Consider the following 16306-nt stretch of genomic DNA (forward strand, 5'->3'; position numbering starts at 1 on the left):
TGTGTGTGTGTGAGGGCAGTGTTTAGTCAGGCTGTGTGTGTATTCAGTCAGTGTGAGGCGGTGTGTGTGTGTGTGTGAGGGCAGTGTTTAGTCAGGCTGTGTGTGTATTCAGTCAGTGTGAGGCGGTGTGTGTGTGTGTGTGAGGGCAGTGTTTAGTCAGCCTGTGTGTGTATTCAGTCAGTGTGAGGCGGTGTGTGTGTGTGTGTGTGGGCAGTGTTTAGTCAGCCTGTGTGTGTATTCAGTCAGTGTGAGGCGGTGTGTGTGTGAGGGCAGTGTTTAGTCAGTCTGTGTGTGTATTCAGTCAGTGTGAGGCAGGCTGTGTCTGTGTGCTGTGAGGCTGTGTGTGTGCAGTAGGCGGTGTACTGTCTGTGCAGTGTGTGTGTGTATTCAGTCAGTGTGAGGCGGTGTGTGTGTGAGGGCAGTGTTTAGTCAGCCTGTGTGTGTATTCAGTCAGTGTGAGGCGGTGTGTGTGTGAGGGCAGTGTTTAGTCAGTGTGTGTGTGTATTCAGTCAGTGTGAGGCGGTGTGTGTGTGTGTGTGAGGGCAGTGTTTAGTCAGTGTGTGTGTGTATTCACTCAGTGTGAGGCAGGCTGTGTCTGTGTGCTGTGAGGCGGCGCGCTGTCCGGGACTCTTACTGTGAAGCTCCCTCTCCCTCTCCCTCTCTCTGTGTCTCCGGCGGTTCCTCTCAGGCCGCCGCCGCCGCCGAGTGAGAGAGCGGAGCCGGGGCCGGGCGGGCAGCGGGAGCGACGCCGAGACCAGAGGCCGGGGCCCCGCTGCCGGCGGCTGGAGTGCGGGGAGCGGCCGGAGGAGCAGCGCCGGCGCCGCCTCACTGGGTCCCCGAGGCCGAGGCCCCGGCGATGGGCCCCGGGGGGAGGAGGAGGCCGAGGCCCCGCTCGGCAGCGACATGAGGCGGCGGGACAGCGGCGCCCAGCCCGGAGCCCGCGGCCCCGGAACAGGTGAGAGCGGCGGCGGCGATAGCGGGGCCCCGGGTGGGGGGAGGGAGAGGCCGGGGACCGGGTTAAAGACCCGGGGGGGGGGGGGGGGGGCGGTGTGAGGAGGGGGGGACCCGGGGGGGGGGCTGGTTGGACGCTTTGTCCGGGGCCGGGCGGCTATTGGCTGCTGACCCCCCCAAAAAAATCCAATCAGCAATGGGAATGGTCTCTTTCTGTGCTGCTGCTGACCAATCAGGGAAGCCCAACTGGTGTGGGGGGCATTCTGGGTATTTGGGACCCACTGACCGCTCACTGGCCAGCCATCCGGCCACTGTCCGGCCACCTAACCAGTGTCCAGCCATCCAACCAATTACCGGCCACCCGGCCAGTGTCCAGCCGTCCGGGCTAATGTCCAGCCACCTGGCTAGTGTTCATCCATCCAGACAGTTTCTGGCCACCTGGCTAGCGTCCAGCCAGGCTCCAGCCACGTGGCTAGTCACCGGACAGGCTGTCGCTCTGAGTCCAGCCCAAGGTGTTTGGGATCCACTGGCTCGAGGGTTTGCCCACTGACCAGTCTCCGGTCATCCAGCCAGGCCATCTGCCCCAGAGCCCAGCAATGGGTGTCAAGATCCACTAGCCTGAAGGTCTGACCCACTGACCAGTCTCCGACCAGACCACCCCTCTCGGAACCCAGGGCAGGCCGCCTGCGGCAGGGTTTGAGTGAAGTCCAGGGAGACCCCCGAGAGGTTTCATACCTCCATGAAGAAGCAGGGAAGGAGAGGGAAAGGAGAATTGGGTGGGAAGATGCCATTCAGATAGGAACAGCAATGTAGGAATGTTGGGCCAAATGGCCTGTTATGCTGCAGATTTGTGAATGACCAGTGTTTGCTGTTTTGATTTTGTCTGAAGATGAATATTGAGTAGAAGTTGTCTGCTTTTATATCCTGTCATCCACCCCAGGCCGCGATACAAAACCACTGGCATTTATATAGCGCCTTTCACAATCCCCATTTTTACAGCCGACAAAATAACTTTCTGAAGTTACTGTTGAAATGTAGCGGATGTGAAGTTGCAGAATAGATTTGTCAGAATGGTGGATAGGGACTGTCAATTTCTGGAGTCGATTTTATGAAATTGGGGAAACAGGAGGCTGAGGGAAGGTTTAATTCTGATGCTCAAAACCATGAGGGGTCTGGACAGAATGGATGGGGATAAAATGTTACTGAACAGGACTGAAAACCAGAGAACATACCAATTAGAAGCAGTTGTAGGCCATTCAGCCCCTCGAGTCTGCTCCACAATTCAATAAGATCTGTTTGTAACCTCAGCCTCACTTTGCTACCTGACCCCAATAACCTTTCAGCCCCCCCCAGGCTCTGCCTTAAAAATATCCAAAGACTCTGCTCCTGCTGTCTTTTCAGGAAGAATGTTCCAGAAACTCTCAACCATCTGAGAAAAAAGATTCTCCTTGACTCCATTTTAAATGGGCCACCCCTTATTTTTAAACTGCGACCCCAAGTTCTAGATTCTGTGACATGAGGAAATGTCCTCTTCACTTCCACCCTGTAAACAGCCCTCAGAATTTTATATATTTCAATCAAGTGGCTCCTTACTCTTCTAAATTCCAATGGATACAAGCCTAGCCTATCCAACCATTCCTTGTGGATTTGAAGTGATTGACAAAAAAAAAACGAAAGGCAATATGCAGGAAAACATTTTTACACAGCGAGTGATTAGGATCTGGAGTGTGCTGCCTGAGAGTGTGGTGGAGGCAGATTCAGTCTGAGCTTTCAGAAGGGAATTGGATCACTGTCTGAGTAGAAACATTCACGGAATTACTGAGTTCCTTTCTCTGAGAGTCAGTTTGGACAAGATGGCTGAATGGCCTCCAATGCTGTATCCATTCCAAGATTCTGATTTGCATACAGCAAGTTCCCACTTGCAGTGATGTAGTAATGACCAGCTCAGTTGATTTTGTGATGTTGATTTGAGGATTAAATGCTGACTGGGTCACTGGGGAGGAGTCCCCACTCTCTCTGTGGGAACTTTTACACCCAGTTAGAGGGCAACTTTGGCTTTGGTTTGATGTCTCACCTGAAAGGTCAATGTTCTGTCCAAAGCATCTTTGTGTGGGATTTTTGTTAGTATTGTACTGGCGGTATCAGCCCAACATGAGCGCAAATACTCTGTGGGACTTGAACCCATGACGTTCTGATTTCACAGAGGAGAGTATGTCAAACAGGCTGAGGTTCTGGGGAATGTGGCCCTGAGCTACAAGGAGAGAGTGATTAACCCGGACCGGTCAGCCTCAGAATCAAGAAATTTCCAAGTGTGGTGTACAGTGGGGCTGCTTCACAGCTTACCTCTGATGCAGACAATTTTGGGTTCAGGTTCCACTCCAGGACTTTAGTACAAAAATCAAAGCTGACACTCCAGTGTGGTGCTGAGGGAGTGCGACACTGTTCCAGCTTTCAGATGAGGCATGAAACTGGGCCCAAGCAGCTTTCCCAAGTGAAAATGGAACTATTTATCCCTTAACCAACGTTAAGGATAATTGAAAGGGTTCGCAGGGCTGGGGGCGACAGGTCGGGGCTCGCAGGGCGGGGGGGCGACAGGTCGGGGCTCACAGGGTGGGAGGCGACAGGGCGGGAGGCGACAGGTCGGGGTTCGCAGGGCGGGAGGCGACAGGTCGGGGCTCGCAGGGCGGGGGGCGACAGGTCGGGGCTCGCAGGGCGGGGGGGGCGACAGGTCGGGGCTTGCAGGGCGGGGGGGGCGACAGGTCGGGGCTCGCAGGGCGGGGGGGGCGACAGGTCGGGGCTCACAGATCAGGGTTCACGGGACTTTGATTTGATTTATTATTGTCACATGTATCAGCATACAGTGAAAAGTATTGTTTCTTGCGCTATACAGACAAAGCATACCATTCATAGAGAAGGAAAGAAGGAGGTGCAGAATGTAGTGTTACAGTCATAACTAGTCTGGAGGTGACAGGTCAGGGTTATGAAAGTAAATTTGGAATAAATGCCAGGGAGTGTTTGTCTCCACACTGGGCAATCAGAAAATGGGATTATTTTAAGGCGCATTCACACTGCAGTCCATTGGAATCGAGGCTTTGTTCCAAACAGCCAGGTGGTTGATACAGAGCGAGTGTAGTGTGTTTGGCGTATGGACATGGAGCAATGTCAAACCCGGTTTGCAAAGAATCCAATGTGTCTGGTAGACCCCAGTTGTTCTTACAAATCACCCGAGTTGTGCTGGAGCTAGTTGTGACCAAACCAGAGTTCCAGGGAGGCAGACACTAGTTAGACTGCACCTGGAATATTGAGAACAATTTTGGTTCCTTACCTAAGGAAAGATATACTGGCCTTGGAGGCAGTCCAGAGAAGGTTCGCTCAGTTGATCCTGGGTATGGAGGGATTTTCTTATGAGGAGAGGTGAGTAGGTTGGGCCTATACTCATTGGAGTTTAGAAGAATGAAAGGCAAACTTATTGAGACATATCAGATTCTCAGGGGGTTTGACAGAGTAGATGGTGAGGGGTTGTTTCCCCTGTGGGAGAGTCTGGGACCAGAGGACATCATCTCAGAATAGGGGAGATTACTCTCATTTGAGACAAAAGAGAAGGAATTACTTCTGAGGGTAGTAGATTTGTGCAGTTCTTTCCCACAGAGGGCTGCAGAGTCTGCATTGTTGAGAATGTTCAAGTCTGTGATACAGAGACTTCTAATCAGTCAGAGGTAATCGTGGGTAATGGAGTTGAGGCTTATCATCAGATCAATCACGATCTCATTGAATGGCAGTGCAGACTTGATGGGCCAAATGGCCTACTTGTTCTATGTCTTATGGCTTTATGATGCTATCTAGATCATGGCCAGAAGCGCAAGATTTGGGATTGAACCCATAACCTTCTAACTTCTAGCCGTGAGTGCATCTTGGAACCTGACACAGGAATATGGGATGGTGTGTGTAATCTATCAGTGAATATATGTGAGTAATAAGTCAGAGACTTGCTGCAACTTGTCCTGTTCCAGCTTGTGGCTGTGAGTGAGGTGAGGGAAGTTTAGTGAGTGATGAAGCTGGGAACAGGAGATTGCAGAGTGAATGAGCAGCAGCTTAGCAAATGGAGCTCAGGATGAAGTTACTGCCTTTGGGTCAGAGACAGATGGGGATATTCTCTAAATGAGAGAGCAGAAACTGGAGGATCATAGAAACCCTACAGTGCAGAAAGAGGGCATTCAGCCCATCAAGTCTGCATCGATCACAATCCCACCCAGGCCCTACCCCTATATTCCTACATATTTTACCCACTAATCTTTCTAACCTACGTATCCCGGGACATTAAGGGGCAATTTAGTATGGCCAATTAACCTAACCCACACATCTTTGGACTCATTGGATGACAGAGGAGTCAAGAGGTTTGGGTGCCCAAGTAAACACCAGGGACCCAGGTATGGGCAGAACAGTAGCACAGTGGTTAGCACTGCTACTTTACAGCTCCAGAGACCTGGGTTCAATTCCCGACTTGGGTCACACTGTGGAGTTTGCACATTCTCCTCATGTCTGCTTGGGTATCCTCCGGGTGCTCTGGTTTCCTCTCTCAGTCCAAAGATGTGTGGGTTAGGTTGATTGGCCATGCTAAAATTGCCCCTTCATGTCCTGAGGTGCGTAGGTTAGAGGGATTAGTGAGTAAATGTGTAGGGATATGGGGGTAGGGCCTGGTTGGGATTGTGGTCGGTGCAGACTCGATGGGCCGAAGGGCCTCTTTCTGCACTGTTGGGTTCTGTGATCTATGATATGAAACACATTGATAAACACCAGTGGACAAGTACACAAAGTAAGCTGAATGTAGGTCTTAACACTTTCTATGAGACAAAGGGGTGAGAGTGGTGCTGTAGACGTACAGATCCCTTTGCAAACCCCCTCTGGAGTAAACCTGCTTCAGCTCTGGGTTCCAGCTCTTGAGTAGCCCAGATACACCAGAACAGGTTAAATGTGAAGGAGCATCACGTAATGTTAGCCCATCGAGCATCATGGAACAGTCTCTTACATTCAGTACGCAGTAAGCACATTGTTCTTGTTATGTTCCCTTATGTTCGCAGGGAGATGTGGTTGAGCTTGGGGAGGGGGTGGTTTGGTGATGTCTATGGGTAGAATTGATTTGGGTAGAATTTTATTGGAATTATACAGCAGTGACGGAGGACATTTGGTCCATCAAATCTGTTCCAGCTCTTTGGAAAAGCCATCTAACTCCCCAGCCACTATCCTGGAAATCTTACCTTCAGATATTCAGCCCATTGTCTTTTGAAAGTTCCCGTTGAATCTGCTTTTGGACAGCACATTCCAGATCACCACAGCTCACTCTGTCAATTGGGTTTGGCTGTTGAGGGATATCGAGCAAAGCTGGGTTAATGGGGCTATGGGCAGGTCACACTCAAACTCAAACCCAAACACAGCCAGAAATAGGGGCAGGAGCAGACCACTCGGCCCATCCTGCCTACTGTGCAATTCAATAAGATCATGGCTAATCTCTGACCTCAACTCCATTTCCCACCCATTCTCCATCTCCCACAATTTCCCAAGGGACCAGAAATCTGTCTTATCCCACAGCCTTCAATATTTTCGACCATGGAGCGTCCATAACTCTCTAGGAATGCCAAAGATTCACAAACCCTTTGGATTGAGAAATCGCTCCATGTCTCAGTCGTATATGATTGGCCCCTTATCCTGAGACTGTGGCCCTGTGGTTTAGATTCCCTGACCAGCGGAAACAGTTTCTCAGCCACCACCCTGTCAAACCCCTTCCCAATCTTGTATGTTTCAATGAAACTGTCCCTCATTCTCTAAACTCCAGAGATCTAGGTACAAGTTAATCAGCCTCGTGTCACAGGACAACTCCCTTTGTAGGGACCAGTCTAGTGAACCTTTGCTATGCCATCTCCAATGTAAGTACATCTTTCCCTAAATTGCACTCAGTGATCCAGATGTAGTCACACCAAAGCAAAGTATAATTGAAGGGCAGAATGGCCTCCTCCTGTTCCTGTGACCTGTGTAAAAATGTATTTTCTATCTCTGCTTCTTGTAACATACGTGCTTTAACACCGTTCAACTACATCATTAAATCTTGCTGTGCTTGGGTTGGTGATGTGCTAGAAGCCATCCCTGTTCTTGAAATGTCATTCCTTGGTTCAGTGTGTGAGTATCACTGTAAGGTTTGTCAGGCTGCACAGCAGCCGTGACATCCTGTCAGACACCAGTGTTTCCCTGTAGCTTTCACCTACAAACTGGACTGTTATCCTTCTCCCTCCCTTTTGCTGTAACCTCCTCCAGCTCTACAACCCTCTGAGATCTCTGCGCTCCTCCAATCCTGGCCTCTTGAACATCATTGGCATTCCATCAGCTGCCCTGAGCTCAGGAATTCTCTCCAGAGCCCCCTCCCTCGTCAGTGTCTCTCTCCCCCCCGATTAAAAACTTCCTTTTGACTAATTGGTCATCTGCTCACTATCCCTAGCTCGGTGTGAAACGTTGTGTGATAACCCTTCTGTGAAGTACATTGTGACGTGCTTATTAATGTAAGATTATACTGACGCACTAACTAGAGGAAGGGCCCCTGCCAATGCCAAGTATTTGACTGAGAACTTTTAAATCCTTTTACTGGTCAGTGTAAACAACAGGAACATATTTGCAATAACTGCCTCACAGTCTGTCCCCTGTGTAGATGGTGTGAGCGTTTTATGATTGAGATTTAATTAGTTTTGAGGTTGCATTCTTTATGCCTGTGCTGTGCTTTTCTGAATGAAGACAGCAGAATGAGATTTTTCCCATCCTATTTGCCCTATTACCCCATAACCCACTGACCCATATCAACTCCTGATTTAAAGAATTTTCATCCCTGCTCCAGATGGCCTCACCCCTCCCTATCTCTGTAACCTTGTCCAGCCCCCTACACCCCCTCACTATCTCTGTACACCCCCTCACTATCTCTGTAACCTCCTCCAGCCCCCTACACCCCCTCCCTATCTCTGTAACCTCCTCCAGCCCCTGCACCCCCTCCCTATCTCTGTAACCTCCTCCAGCCCCCTACACCCCCTCACTATCTCTGTAACCTCCTCCAGCCCCCTACACCCCCTCACTATCTCTGTAACCTCCTCCAGCCCCCTACACGCCTCCCCATCTCTGTAAACCCCTCCAGCCCCCTACACCCCTCCCTATCTCTGTAACCTCGTCCAGCCCCCTACACCCCCTCACTATCTCTGTAACCTCCTCCAGCCCCCTACACCCCCTCCCTATCTCTGTAACCTCCTCCAGCCCCTGCACCCCCTCACTATCCCTGTAACCTCCTCCAGCCTCCTACACCCCCTCACTATTTCTGTAACCTCCTCCAGCCCCCTACGCCCCCTACACCCCCTCCCTATCTCTGTAACCTCCTCCAGCCCCCTACACCCCCTCACTATCTCTGTAACCTTCTCTAGCCCCCTACACCCCTCCCCATCTCTGTAAACCCCTCCAGCCCCCTACACCCCCTCACTATCTCTGTAACCTCTTCCAGCCCCCTACACCTCTCCCTATCTCTGCAACCATCTCCAGCCCCTAAATCCCTTCCACCCCCTACACCCCCTCCGTATCTCTGTAACCTCCTCCAGCCCCTTATCATCTCTGTAATCCCCTCCAGCCTCTACAACCCTCCCTATCCCTGGAACCACCTCCAGCCCCCTACACCTCTCCCTATCTCTGTAACTTCCTCCAGCCCCTACACCCCCTCCCCATCCGTGTAACGCCCTCCTGCCCCTACACCCCTTCCCATCCCTGTAACCCCCTCTAGCCCCTGCACCCCCTTTCCATCTCTTGATACCCTCCATCCCCCACACTCCTCCCTATCTCTGTAACCTCCTCCAACCCCCTACACCCCTCGCTATCTCTGTAACTGTCTCCAGCCCTCTACACCCCCTCCCTATCTCAGTAACCTCCCCCAGTCCCCTACACCCCTCCATCTCGGTAACTTCCTACAGCCCATCCCTATCTCTGTGACCCCCTCCAACCCCTACACCTCTCCCTATCTCTGTAACCTCCTCTGCCCCCTCCCTCTTTCTCTCTCTCTTTCTCCTCCTTTAAGACGCTCCTTCCATGTTCTTGATCAAAATATTGTTGATGACACACATGTTGCCATATCTCGATTTGCTTTCCTAATGTCATGCACTATTTTATAATATCTGTGATTCAGTTAGAGGTGCTATATAAATATAAGTTGTTGTTGTATGTGGCTTCATGACCAGAATTGTTGAATTCTGTTCTGAAGAACCTTGGAGCTTTTGATTGTTAAAGGTGCTACTCGAATGCAAGCTCCTCTCAGTTCTGGGATGTGTCGTCCTGCTGTGTAGCCCACTTGTGTTTTGGATTTTGGGTTTAATGCCTCAAAAATACCTGGCAAATGTCTGCGAACTTCATGGTTTGTCTCAGAGGAGCTGAAACTTCTGAGTTCTGATACAATTACTGACGTTACTCATTGCCTTGATACCCTAGGCCAGGGACACAGGATATCAGCTCAGGCACCTGGGCTACTGATTTAAAAATAGATTTTGCATTTATGTAGCACCTTTCATGACCTCAGGCTGTCCCAATTGCTCTTGAAATGTAATCACTGATACAACACAGAAAACAAAGCAAGCAATTTGTACGAAGGATCCCAGCAAGGTGATAAAGGGTCAGATTATCTGTTTTTGGGGGTGTTGGTTAAAGGGGAATTTCAGGTTAATTCCCTGAGGGAACTCTGCTGCTCCTGTCTGTGATAGTGCCTGCCCCGGGACACAGAGATACAAAGACAAGCTGATGGAGAGTGTAGGTGTCAGCTGGAACAGTGCTAGGCTGAGCAATGATGCCCTTGGCGTAAAATTGCATTCCAACATTCAGTGTTGACACTCACTCGGAGTTACCAAACTGATAAGCCAGGAGGTGATCCAGTCTGGGGGGGCACTGGGGAGGGCAGGGAAAGAGTGTCTAACACAGCATGGCGCGGGGGCAGTGGGGGGAGTGTCCAGCCTAGACTGGGCGGGCAGTGGGGGGAGTGTCCAGCCTAGACTGGGCGGGCAGTGGGGGGAGTGTCCAGCCTAGACTGGGCGGGCAGTGGGGGAAGTGTCCAGCCTAGACTGGGCGGGCAGTGGGGGGAGTGTCCAGCCTAGACTGGGCGGGCAGTGGGGGGAGTGTCCAGCCTAGACTGGGCGGGCAGTGGGGGGAGTGTCCAGCCTAGACTGGGCGGGCAGTGGGGGGAGTGTCCAGCCTAGACTGGGCGGGCAGTGGGGGGAGTGTCCAGCCTAGACTGGGCGGGCAGTGGGGGGAGTGTCCAGCCTAGACTGGGCGGGCAGTGGGGGGAGTGTCCAGCCTAGACTGGGCGGGCAGTGGGGGGAGTGTCCAGCCTAGACTGGGCGGGCAGTGGGGGGAGTGTCCAGCCTAGACTGGGTGGGCAGTGGGGGGAGTGTCCAGCCTAGACTGGGCGGGCAGTGGGGGGAGTGTCCAGCCTAGACTGGGCGGGCAGTGGGGGGAGTATCCAGCCTAGACTGGGTGGGTAGTGGGGGGAGTATCCAGCCTAGACTGGGTGGGCAGTGGGGGGAGTATCCAGCCTAGACTGGGCGGGCAGTGGGGGGAGTGTCCAGCCTAGACTGGGCGGGCAGTGGGGGGAGTGTCCAGCCTAGACTGGGTGGGCAGTGGGGGGAGTATCCAACCCAGTCTGGGTGACACTGCTGGAGGGGGCGGGGGGTGTCTAACCCAGTCTGGGTGGCTGTGGGGGGAGTGCCTAACCCAGTCAGGGGTAGGGGGGTGTCTAACCCAGTTTGGGGGGGTGGGGGCATGTCTAATCCAGTCTGGGTGGTACGGGGGTGTGTTTAACCCAGTTTGGGTGGCAGTGGGGGGAGTGCCTAACCCAGTCTTTGGGGGAGAGGGGGCGTGTTTAGCCCAGTCAGAACTATTTTTCTTGAAGTTCTGATGACTGGTTTCATTCTGCTCACTAAATATTTTACAATATGAACCCCCGCCTCCCAGGACACGTTCCACTGTAACTTCTGGGGGATAATTGTTCTCCGAGACTCCTTTTTCATTTCATTGTGGACAGGGAAGTTCTGATCTTGATCTGTGGCCTCAGTCCCTTTCTCCCTTCTGCCCTGTTTGCCTTTCTCCCTCCCTCCCTCCCGCACTCCCTCCCTCCCTCTGTGCAGTAAGTTGAAGTTTCCAGGACCTAGATTCAGTGGAATTCTGGTGAGGGGTGGGGTGAGGGAGTTGTTTGACCTTTGCAAGCTTTTGGCACAGGGATAGAGTTACAACAGAGTTGAGTCAGCATAAAAATTCTGCCTGCATAGTGAAGGAATGAGAACACCGAGATCCCAATTCATTTCCCAGATTTCAGGTCTCCTGGTTTTCAGCTCCTGTGTCTCCGCAAGGGAGGTTCTGAGGGAATTTCCTGAGAGCTCGTTTCTCTGATTTTCCCCTCTTGATTGGATTGACTCTGATTGAGATTTGCTCCGATAGGCTCGGGATTTGTTCATCTGAGCGGCTGTGCCGAGTATTGGGAGACTGTGCAACAATGGGATGCTTCACTTCCCTCTCTGACAGGAGCCACATTCCTTGGACCGTGCTGAGGCTCATGGCCTTTGCTGAGTCAGCTGATCTCTCTCAGGAGGAGAGGTTGTTAGCCAGAGTTCCTGATCCACATTGGATAAAGGTGTGATTGGGCAGAACTGTGACGTTCCCATAGCCAAATAGGGCAGTGGGGGGAGTGTCCAGCACACTTGCAATCAGGGCTCAGACGTAGGTGAAGGAGGGGGTGCAGGGATGGAGGGGCTTCCTGGGCATTGTTAGTCTAATCCTCCTATGGATGGAGAAAGCGGCACTCTGTATATACACCAGTTGGCAATTTAATTTGTTTCTCAAGGCGTTTGTAACTGAGGTTCTTCTGTAAAATGTGTCTGAATAAAGCTTGAAACCAGGTTCCCCTGTAGCTCAGCATGTGGCACTCGGAGCTCTCCCCAGGGACTCTACAGCTGAGCTTCATCTTGCAGCACAGCCTGGCATTCCCAGTTACAGTGCTTCCCTGGGAGCCAGGAAAACCCAGCTCGCCTGGTGGCTGAGTTCGGCTTGCTGGGAATCTCACTGCTGGAGAGGATGACAGCGAGGAGAACGTTCCTGTGGAAGGGAAGCAGCCCCAGGGCAGGTACTCCCTGCCCCAAGATCACCGGGAACTGGAACTCTGGGGAGCAAGGATCCCCTGATTTCATTCCATTTTTTAAATTATTTATTAGTGTCACATAGGTTTTCATTAGCACTGCAATGAAGTTACTGTGAAAATACCCTAGTCACCACACTCCAGTGCCTGTTCAGGTACACGGAGGGGCAATTTAGCATGGCCAGTACACCTAACCAGCATGTCTTTCAGACTATGGGAGAAAACCGGAACACCCAAAGGAAACCCACACAGACAGGGGGAGAATGTGCAAACTCCACTCAGACAGTGACCCAAGTCGGGAATCAAACCCAGGTCCCTGGCGCTGTGGGGCAGCAGTGCTAACCACTCTACCGTGTGGGACTGTTATTCCCTGCTGTGTATCCCATTTTCTACCTTTTAAGAAAGAAGCAGAGAAGAATTTCTGGCACTGGTCCTCACTCCTGGAGGAGGTGGTCCTGATTCCTGGTGTTATAAGCAGCAAATTAATTTGTGTGTCTGAGTGTATTTATATAGAAAGAGCAAGAGTGTAGCCAGGGAGAGGATTGGCCCACTCAAGGGCAGGGGAGGGAAACTATGCATAGAGCCAGAGGAAATGGGCGAGGTATTAAATGAGTACTTTGCATCATTATTCACCAAAGAGAAGAACTTGGTGGATGATGAATCTGGGAAAGGAGGTGTAGATGGTTTGAGTCATGTTGAAATCAAAAAGGAGGAGGTATTGGGGTTCTTGAGAAACATTAAGGTAACAAGTCCACAGGGCCTGATGAGATATACCCCAGAATACTGAGAGAGACAAGGGAGGAAATTGCTGGGGCCTTGAGAGAAATCTTTGTACCTTCACTGGCTGCAGGGGAGGTCCCAGAGGATTGCAGAAGAGCCAATGTCCTTCCTTTGTTTAAGAAGGGTAGCAAGAATAATCCAGATAATTACAGGCCAGTGAACCTTACATCGGTGATAGGGAAATTATTGGAGAGGATTCTTCGAGACAGGATTTATTCCCATTTGCAAGTAAGTGGACGTATTAGCGAGAGGCAACATGGTTTTGTGAAGGGGAGATCGTGTCTCAAATTTGATCGAGTTTTTCGAGCAAGTGGTGAAGATGATTGACGAGGGTAGGGCAGTGGATGTTGTCTACATGGACTTCCGTAAGGCCTTTGACAAGGTCCCTCATGGCAGACTGGTGCAGAAGGTGAATTCACATGGGATCAGAGGTAAGCTGGCAAGGTGGGTACAAAACTGGCTCGGTCAAAAGAGACAGAGGGTAGCAGTGGAAGGGTGTGTTCCTGAATGGAGGGCTGTGATAAGTGGTGTTCCTCAGGGAACAGTGCTGGGACTTTTGCTATTTGTAATATGTATAAATGATTTAGAGGGAAATGTAACTGGATTGATTAGTAAGTTTGCGGATGATAAAAAAGTTAGTGGAGTTACAAATAGCGATGAGGACCATCAGAGGATACAGCAATATATAGATCAGTTGCAGACTTGGGCAGAGAGATGGCAGATGGCGTTTAATCCGGACAAATGTGAGGTGATGCATTTTGGAAGGTCTAATACTGATAGGAAATATGCAGTAAATGGCAGAACCCTTTAGAGTATTGATAGGCAGAGGATCTGGGTGAACAGGTACACAGGTCACTGGAAGTGGTAACTCAGGTGGAGAAGGTAGTCAAAAAAGCATACAGCATGCTTGCCTTCATCGGCCGGGGCACTGAGTTTAAAAATTGGCAAGTCATGTTGACGCTTTATGGAACCTTAGTTAGGCCCCATTTGGAATATAATGTTCAATTCTGATTGCCACACTACCAGAAGGATGTGGAGGCTTTGGAGAGGGTACAGAAAAGATTTATAAGGATGTTGCCTGGTATGGAGGGCATTAGCTATTAGGAGAGGTTGAAGAAACTTGGCTTGTTCTCACTGGAATGACAGAGGTTGAGGAGCGACCTGATCGAAGTCTACAAGATTATGAGAGGCATGGACAGAGTGGATAGTCAGAAGCTTTTTCCCAGGGTGGAAGAGTCAATTACTAGGAGCACAGGTTTAAGGTGCGAGGAGCAAGGCTTAAAGGAGATGTATAAGGCAGATTTTTTACACAGAGAGTAGTGGGTGCCTGGAACTCGCTGCTGGGGGAGGTAGTGGAAGTGGATACGATAGTGAGTTTTAAGGGGCATCTTGACAAGTACATGAATAGGATGAGAATAGAGGGATGTGGTCCCTCGGAAGAGTAGGGGGTTTTAGTTCAGTCGTACAGGCGGTGCAGGCTTGGAGGGTCGAAGGGCCTGTTCCTTTGCTGGAATTTTCTTTGCTCTTTGTGAGGTAGGAGGAATATTTTATATAATTCTAAATAAGGGACGTTGTCCTCTCCCCCTCTAGATGTGGATGTGAGTAGTAGTGACTCCTGCCCTCGCCCTCCCCTCCCCCACACGGTGGGTTTTCCTGCAGCAGAAGCAACTCGCCATTGGCCGCCGGTGGGATTTTCCGGCTGTGACGATGGTGATTGCCATTCTTCACCTATGCCAATGGACCCACAACAGGTCCAACCTCAGCAGGAAGATCCCACCGGGAAGGGCTGGAGAATTCCATCCTAAGTATGCTTTTGCCCATAGGACTATGAGATGTGAATTAGGCCATTCAGCCCATCGAGAGTGCCCTGCCATTCAATAAGATCGTGACCAACCTGATGTGATAATCCTCAACTCCACTATCTCGCCTTATCCTTGTAACCCTCGATTCTCTTACTGATTTAAAAAAAAATCTCTCCATCTCATCCTTGAAAATACTTAATGACCTAGCCCCTGCAGGAAAAAAAACCACAGATTCGCTCCCCTCTGAGAAAGGAAATGCCTTCATTTATTTATTTATTGGTCACAAGTTGGCAATGTAAGCAGGCTACAGTGAAAATCCCCGAGTCACCACACTCTGCCTGTTTGGGTACATTGAGAGAAAATTTAGCACAGCTGGTGCACCTAACCAGCACGTCTTTGGAGTGTGGGAGGAAACCGGAACACCCGGAGGAAACTCCCGCAGACGTGGGGAAAACGTGCAAACTCCACATGAACAGTGACCCAAGCCAGGAATTGAACCCAGGTCCCTGACGCTGAGAGGCAGCGGTGCTAACTACTGTCCCACCGTGCTCTGAAATTATACCCTCTGGTTCCAGACTCTCCCACAAGGGGAAACAACCCCTCAGTAACTACCCTGCCAACCCCCCCCTGAGAATCCAGTATGCCTCAGTAAGGTCGCTTCTCATTCTTCTAAACTCCAATGAGTACAGGCTCAACCTCTCCTCACAAGAAAATCCCTCCATACCCAGGATCAACCCAGTGAACCTTCTCTTGGACTGCCTCTCGTGTCAGTATATCTTTCTTTAGATAAGGGACCAAATCCGTTCTCAGTTTTCCAGCTGTGGTCTAACTAGCACCTTGTCCAATTTTTAGCAAGCTTTCTTTATGTTAGTACTCCATTCTTTTTGTAATAAAGGTCAACATTTCTGTTTGCCTTCCCTACAAGATGCTCAACTTCAAGATGAGCTTTTTGTGATTTATACACGAGGACCCCCTGCCCTGTACTGCAGCTCTCTGCAGTCTTTCTTCATTTCAATAATACTCAGCTCCTCTATTTGTCCTACCAAAGTGCATATCTTCACATTCTCCTACATTATGTTCCACCTGCCAAGTTTTTGCCCCTCACCTAGCCTGTCTGTATCCCTGTATACTCTGTCTCATCCTCATCATTAGCCTTCCCACCTGTTGTGTCATCTACAAACCTGGCAATAGTACATTCACTTCCTTCTTCCAAGTCATTAATGTATATTACAAATAATTGTGAAGACAGCGTTGATAGCTGTGCCTCTCTGCTTGTTAAAGGTTGCCATCCTGAAATTGTCCCTCTTATCCCAACACTCTGTCTTCTATCATTTAACCAATCCACTATCCATGCTAAGATATTATCCACAACACCTTGGGCTCTTAAGCAGCCTTTTGTGTGGTAGCTTATTGAATGCTTTTTGGAAATCCAAGTATATTGTATCTACTGGTTCCCCTTTATCTATCTTGCTTATTACCACCTCAAAGAATCCTAATAACTTTGTCAGGCTTGATTCCCCCTTTCCCTCACAACGCCACACCCCAACCCCATATCTTCCACACTACACTTTTCTATTAAATATCAATA

At 50.4% G+C, this 16306-nt stretch overlaps 1 protein-coding gene across 2 annotated transcripts in view; it reads left to right on the forward strand.

Annotated features, from left to right (window-relative positions):
- The first annotated feature begins 608 nt into the window (after positions 1-608).
- Positions 609-16306, forward strand: part of bcl9l (bcl9 like) — a 132532-nt gene continuing 116834 nt past the window's right edge. For both annotated transcript variants that reach the window (XM_080214548.1, XM_080214550.1), the window contains exon 1: positions 609-955. The gene's annotated coding sequence lies outside the window, so the exon portion shown is untranslated. The remainder of the gene's footprint in view (positions 956-16306) is intronic.

This window comes from Carcharhinus amblyrhynchos, chromosome 29 (assembly GCF_965287045.1).
Source record: "Carcharhinus amblyrhynchos chromosome 29, sCarAmb.v2.hapA, whole genome shotgun sequence".
In the NCBI taxonomy this organism is placed as follows: Eukaryota; Metazoa; Chordata; class Chondrichthyes; order Carcharhiniformes; family Carcharhinidae; genus Carcharhinus; species Carcharhinus amblyrhynchos.